Source organism: Gadus chalcogrammus, chromosome 10, assembly GCF_026213295.1.
Source record: "Gadus chalcogrammus isolate NIFS_2021 chromosome 10, NIFS_Gcha_1.0, whole genome shotgun sequence".
NCBI classification, from domain to species: Eukaryota; Metazoa; Chordata; class Actinopteri; order Gadiformes; family Gadidae; genus Gadus; species Gadus chalcogrammus.
In genome coordinates, this window is record NC_079421.1 from 22,432,966 (window position 1) to 22,439,504 (window position 6,539).

The window sequence follows — 6,539 nt, forward strand, 5'->3', positions numbered from 1 at the left end:
GGTGACGCAACAGTGAGCCAATGCTTTCAGAAGCCTGCCCTCTACAGAGACACAGCTCCCACTACAGCGAGATCAAAGGCAACTTACAGAAGGCTCGCATCCCTCCTTGCGGCTTTTAAAATATGTACTCAACCTGAGAGAAGAAGGAACGCTGGGATGAGGATGATGTTGCATATACCCTGCGCCACCTCGGCTGGGGAGTTTCAGAGCCCGCCTTTGGAAAGCAGTAAAAAGGGTTTTGAAACATTTCGCCCAAAGGGAAATGGTTTCCCCAGTTTGTTTGTGGTGTTTTTTTAATTGTCGTTTTTTTTTTTGTGTCGGCATGATCATTTGTAAAACTTGAATTTCTATATTTCATGACTTTAAATAAAACATATCCCAACAGTAACTCACGTCTTCATTTGAACATTGTACTGCATGCTGTGTTTTGATTGGATTGTTCTCGGATCAATTGGCCCCTGCAATGCATTGAAAACGAAACCCAAGGTTAAAATGCAATTACATTATTGGCTATTTCCCGTCTTCCGAGCAAGATGTTTGTTCTCCACTTCGAAAATTCACTTGGCCCTTTAATTTTTTTCTCTGCAATGGAAGCTGCTCATCCACATCATCAGTCTCCAGTCTTTGATCCTGGGGTAGATGCACGCATGCGCCCCTCATTGGGCTCCATGCACTGTCTGGAGTAAGTTGGATGCGCGCTTCCCTCACTCGCCTCCCGAAGCCACCTCAAAACTGTTGCGATGGGGAGGATCAGGAAAAATCACTTTGGATTTTTGATCTTTTCGTTGCTCGGGACTTTTATTCACAGCCAAAGGTAACGTGTTTTGTTTCGCATGGCGTTGGTTTGCCTCAGCAGCATTGCATTCTCTTTTCAGCGGAGTGTGTGTGGTATTTGCCAGGTATTTTACACCGTCTTCTCTCCTCAGCATCAAGGATATCAGAGACCCGAGTAACATGCCTCTGGTGAAAGACACGGTGGACAGGCTGATGAAGGGGTACGACATTCGGTTGAGGCCGGATTTCGGAGGTAAAGCAGCAGCAACCGTGGATCTGAACGTCTTGATGTGAAGACGCTGTGAGATCCTCTACACATGTTTAATGATCTGCAAAACGTCTAGCGCAATCCTTTGCACGACTCGTCTCCCATAGGATGCTCCAAAGAATGTGCATTTTTGATTTATTGAAGGGTTTAATCACCATCCTCGGCGGTGACACCACCTCGATATCTCCTAAATCCACTCCTATTTGGGCTAATAACGAATAGGCTTCAGTCCCAGCCCAGGCTATTTAAAATGGCTTGCGCAATCAGGCTGCTCTGCGTACATGACGAGCAGCCATGGAGTGCCCTATATGAGTCCAGACACATCTTCACGGGACTCGAACCATTAACCAGCCCGGGCATTTAATCGGTGCTTTTTTTTTTTTTTACACAGGTGCGCCCGTGGCGGTTGGAATGAATATAGACATCTCTAGTATCGACATGGTGTCTGAAGTCAACATGGTAGGTGCATCTTCATGTTTTTATATGGTGGTTTTAATATGTCTTGCTTTCTGTCGAAAATGAGGCATGACATGACTGTAATCAGCCCAAGTATGAAGCCCCCCTGAACGTTTTCATACGGAGGGACCCCAGCCCCCATGGCTACAGCACGAACCCGATGTGTTTTTTTTTTGGGGGGGGGGGGGGTGACAGTTGATGTATCATGTAAATATGAAATGTGATATCAAATGAAAACCTCGCAATCATCATCCTCATCATCACCATCCTCCTCATCACCACCACATCCTCATCATCAGCATCATCATCTTCTTCACCATCACCGTCGCCAGCGCGCTCCGTCTCATCCCCTGCGTGTGCAGCTCTGGTGAGCGGAGCTCCATTTGAATTCCAAACACACGCTCAGTGGCGCACTGGTACGAGCCCCGAGAGCGCCAGGGTGCGTGTGTTTTGAACAGCTTCCCTTTTATTTCTTTCTCCTTTCCCTTCCCCGTGTCAGCCGTCGCTGCTTTCATTTCAGTTGTCATGTCATGCCTGCAATTACGTGTATATTCTACCGCCGGGGAAAAAAGCGCATTTGCCAGTCAATTCGCAAGGACTGTTGTTCGTCCTCATGCGTTTGGGGGGAACGGCTCCCGCGGCATGGCGCATCATCGTCTACGTAAAGCGATCTCCCGCCTGGTGAAGATCGTGTGTGATGACGTAAATCATTTGTTAATAATACATGTCTGGTCATAGGCAGCCAGCGGAATCCTAAGTCATCCACAGCAGCTGTGGGTGAGGAGGGAGAGAGTTCACCCCACTCCAGATGCCCTATTGATCGGCTCCCCCCTGCTGTTTGATCAACTTTATGAGACAGAACGTCCTGTTTCTTTTCAAGTGGGTCTCTTCTTTTTTTAAACAAGCAGATTTCACGTGGTTGCTAAGCAATGGCAGAAGTGAAAGGGCATAACAACTAAACCGAGCCGGGTGTGAGAGATGTGGTAAATACTGTTCTACATCACAAAGGTTAGGGGTTCCATTCCCCTCGGGCGGGACAGCCATTAACTGTCCCTGGAAATCACTTTGGAAAAAGAAACTCAAGATCAACAACTGAAATCGAATCCCGTATCCTAATCCCATCGATGGCTGGAGAGATGTCCCGGGTCTGACTGGTCTCCCCGTTGACTCACGGGGGCTGTCTGTGATGGTCGTACCGGCGCCGTGTGCCGTGTTCAGAGCGCCACTGAACCGGCCTCAGACCAGGTGAGCCGAGGCCGGAGAGGGAACGCACCCGGCTCCACGGCGGCCACCTGACAGCCAGCAGACGCAACCGAGGAGCCCAGGGCCTCGGAGAACCGGAGAAGAACCGGGGGAGAACCGTCTTCCTCCTCCGGCCTCCATTCCATCACTCAGACCCTTGACTGTCCAACCCTGAGCTCAGGGAGCTCCCATCCCGTCTTGCATCCAAAAAGGGGGAATCCTCCTGTTGAGTGACGAGGTCCTCATCCGGATGAACAAACGCCAAACGTGACTTTGCTTGGTCTGCGTGGGCGCCAACGCGCGGTGCATCAACAGCAGGGAGGGGGGCCGGTAGCCCCCCGTCCCGTCGCTCTGAGGCCACTCAGCCCCCGAAGCCTTCCGAGGGAACCCAGCCCAGCGACTAAGGCAGACCCTGAAATACATATAAGAAAACCCCCCCCAAAAAAACAAGGAGTCCCAAGAAGATCCAGTGTCGTCTGCAAAGAGGCCTAATCTCCCTGCTGCTGCTGCTTACGTAACACCTCCCAGCACCAGGGTTTTTCTTTGGGGGGGGGGGGGGGGGGGGGGGGGGGGGGGGGATGGGGGGGATCACTCCTCCCTCCCTCCCTCCCTACTCCTCTTCTTCTCATCTTCACCCCCCCCCCCCCCCCCTCTTTGGAACAATAAAGCGATAAGTGCGGTCGACGTGGTGGATTGAACGCTCCGTAATCAATATGGGAGCGGTGTGGCTCCTGGCCCCCCCGCAGTGAGGCCGGTGACACAGCCCGGGGGGGGGGGGGACTGCTGCTTTGATCTTTCTCATCAGGACAGTCTGTCTAAAGGGAGAGGAAAGGGGGGGGGGGTAGGACAAGGTAAGGAGTGAGATGTGGCTGGATCTCATGTCAGTTTATGGAGTCTCTCTAACAGTGCGCTAATGGACTGGGAAGGTTTTGCGTTTTATTCCAGTCTGTACCAGAGCACCCTGGGCCGGGACGATGGGGACTCTGGGGGAATACAGAGCTGCCACTCACTGTGTGGTACACACACACACACACACACACACACACACACACACACACACACACACACACACACACACACACACACACACACACACACACACACACACACACACACACAAGTGGGTTTTCCTGAATCCATGCAAGCAGCTATGCCGGGTTCCTCAAGATGGTGGCCCTCCTGTTTACGGTGGCAGCAGTGGCAGCCAGCAGTCAGGGATGTGGGGCGTGTGTGCAGTGTGTTCGTTACGGGGAAGGCCCGCTATGAGACGTGGGCTCTGGGAGGGGGAGACAGCTGCATGCTCCTCTAATTAGAGGAGATGAGGAAAAGGCCCCTGGTGAAGGAGGAGGCTGCGTTTAGCTCCGACGCGATTGGACGGTTGTTTCAATCTTTTTTTCGATGGGTTGGTGCTGACTCGAGACGCACAAGCCAAGATGGAGGCACAAGCTGTTGTGCCCGATGCGTTCTTTGGTTTGTTGTTTTTTTGTTACTGTTTGCAATGGTGTGCGTGTGTGTGTGCGTGTGTTTATGCCGGCGTGTGTTGCTGCTGCTGTAGTGTGTTTGCAGAATGGTTGCCTGTTGTGTTATAGTTCACGTCAGCCCCTGGGCCACGGGGGAACAGGCCTTTGGAAGAGCAAATGCCAGACATGTCATTGGGCAGTAAATACAAAACTCTGCAGGTCATCCCCACTCATGCTTTTCACCGGCTCTACGGATGGCCGGTTACTTTGTTGTTGTTGTTGTTGTTGTTGTGGACAATGTCTCGGGGTCTGAGGTGCGGGGGGGGCGGGGGGGGCGACCCCCCGGGGGTCAATGCAAAGTGTGGCACAGATGTGACATCATGACCAAGAACCAAGCTGCAGCTCACATTTTCTCACACCCCTCCTCCTCCTCCTCCTCCCCTCTCCTTTTCTCCCTGTTTCTGTGACTTTCCCTCTATTGTATTTCTGGTTGTTTGTCTCAGTGCCAGTAGCTTACTCTCATTCCGTGTGTGTGTGTGTGTGTGTGTGTGTGTGTGTGTGTGTGTGTGTGTGTGTGTGTGTGTGTGTGTGTGTGTGTGTGTGTGTGTGTGTGTGTGTGTGTGTGTGTGTGTGTGTGTGTGTGTGTGTGTGTGCGGGGGCCGGGGGGGTGTCTCTCTTTTTCTTTCTTTATCTCACTCAACCTATTTTTGCCTAACAAACACTTGGCATCAGTCTCCATCATGATTAACCACTTAGTTGTAATTCTAATCCAACACTTGGTAACATATATTATGTATGCTAATATATGTATGGGAAAAAATACATGTATAATATACGTGTTTATATTACACACTATGTGTGTATGCGTGCAAGTGCATTTGTGTGCGTGTGCGTGCACCTGTGTGTGCATGTACGTGCACATGCGTGTATGTGTGAGTGTGTGTGTGTGCACGTGTGGTGTGTGTTGGTTTGTGTGCGTGGGTGTGCGCGTACGTGCGTGTGCGTGCACATGTTTGTGTGTGTGCGCACACGTGTGGTGTGTGTTGGTTTGTGTGTGTGGGTGTGCGTGCACATGTTTGTGTGTATGCGCACACGTGTGGTGTGTGTTGGTTTGTGTGTGTGTGTATTTTCCTCACTAATTTCCTGCATTGAAACCAACCCAACCCCCGGTGCCTGTACTGTACCCGGCTGCTAATGCATGCAGAGCCACATCCCAGGCTCCGGGCGTTCCACTGGGGATGGGGACAGAAGGGACTAGGGAACAGGGGGTTCTTCACGCCTCGTCCCTCCACCTCTCGGATGCTTAATCACAGGTACAATACCTGCGGTCGCTGGCTGCCGGGAGAGAAGGAGGCGGGGCCTGTCCTACTGTATCATACCGTGCCATGCATGCTAATTAGCGGGATGTGAATTAAAAGATTTAAACAACCAGCTGCAGCGGTTTCTGGGACGGGGGGAATTAGGGGGGCGTGAACGCTTCCCTCTATTACCGTCATTACCCCGCCAAGCGCTCATTTCTTTACGTGAGTAACGGGATAAGGGACAACCGGCCCCCCTGCTGACCAGGGGGGGGTCCGCGAGCACGTTAGTGCGATGCCACCAGCGTCTGAGAATTAGCAACCATTTTGATCTTGTTTGTCCAAACCGATCCTGTTCCATTTTATATTCAGCGTGTGGAAAATAAGCTCGTGTTATTTTTACTCATTGTTGCTATGACAACACCGTTTTTTTTTTGGGGGGGGGGGGGGGGGGGGGGGGGGGGGGGGGGGGGGGGGGGGGGGGGGGGCTTAAGGAGAGGGGGGGCGACGGGGAGTCAGAGAGAAATCAAATCAGGTCCTCTCTCTACTTGGGAATCCTCCTCCTCCTCTCTTCCTCGGCGTCTTCGTCAAACGAACATAGTTTGTTTATCCTAATTACTTTGTGATGTTTTATCACTTGCCATCCGGGATTCATTACTGCTTGACTCATTTATACGTCCTCCACTAGTACAGAATAGCACAGCAAGAGCTGCGTTAAAATCAGGCTAATCAACGTAGTTCATCCAGCTCTACAGCACCCAACTCATGAACCACGTGCAGAAAGGTCTCTTTCTCTACGTTACTATCAGAGCACGCAGTCAGTACCGAAGGTGACCGCTCACTGACTGGCCCTCGTGCGGAGGATCTGCAGCCAGGGAGCGTCTAAAGGACGGCCCGTCCGCTCGCCCGCTCCATTAAGGCTCCCACGTGCCAACGGCTCCACTAATGCCTCCGTCAGCCTCTTCTATGCTGGGGCTAAGTGGCTGCAAAACGAGCCATTGCAAACGGGTCATACAGTGGCATCCATGTTGTTACTACCCC

General features: G+C 51.8%; 1 long non-coding RNA gene across 1 annotated transcript; it reads left to right on the top strand.

The window, feature by feature from the left end:
- Nucleotides 1–661: 661 nt before the first annotated feature.
- LOC130390733 (uncharacterized) lies at nucleotides 662–1,502 on the top strand. The gene is made up of 3 exons (XR_008896802.1): nucleotides 662–814; nucleotides 927–1,027; nucleotides 1,434–1,502. It is a non-coding gene; the product is annotated as an uncharacterized LOC130390733 (long non-coding RNA).
- The last annotated feature ends 5,037 nt before the right edge of the window (nucleotides 1,503–6,539 follow it).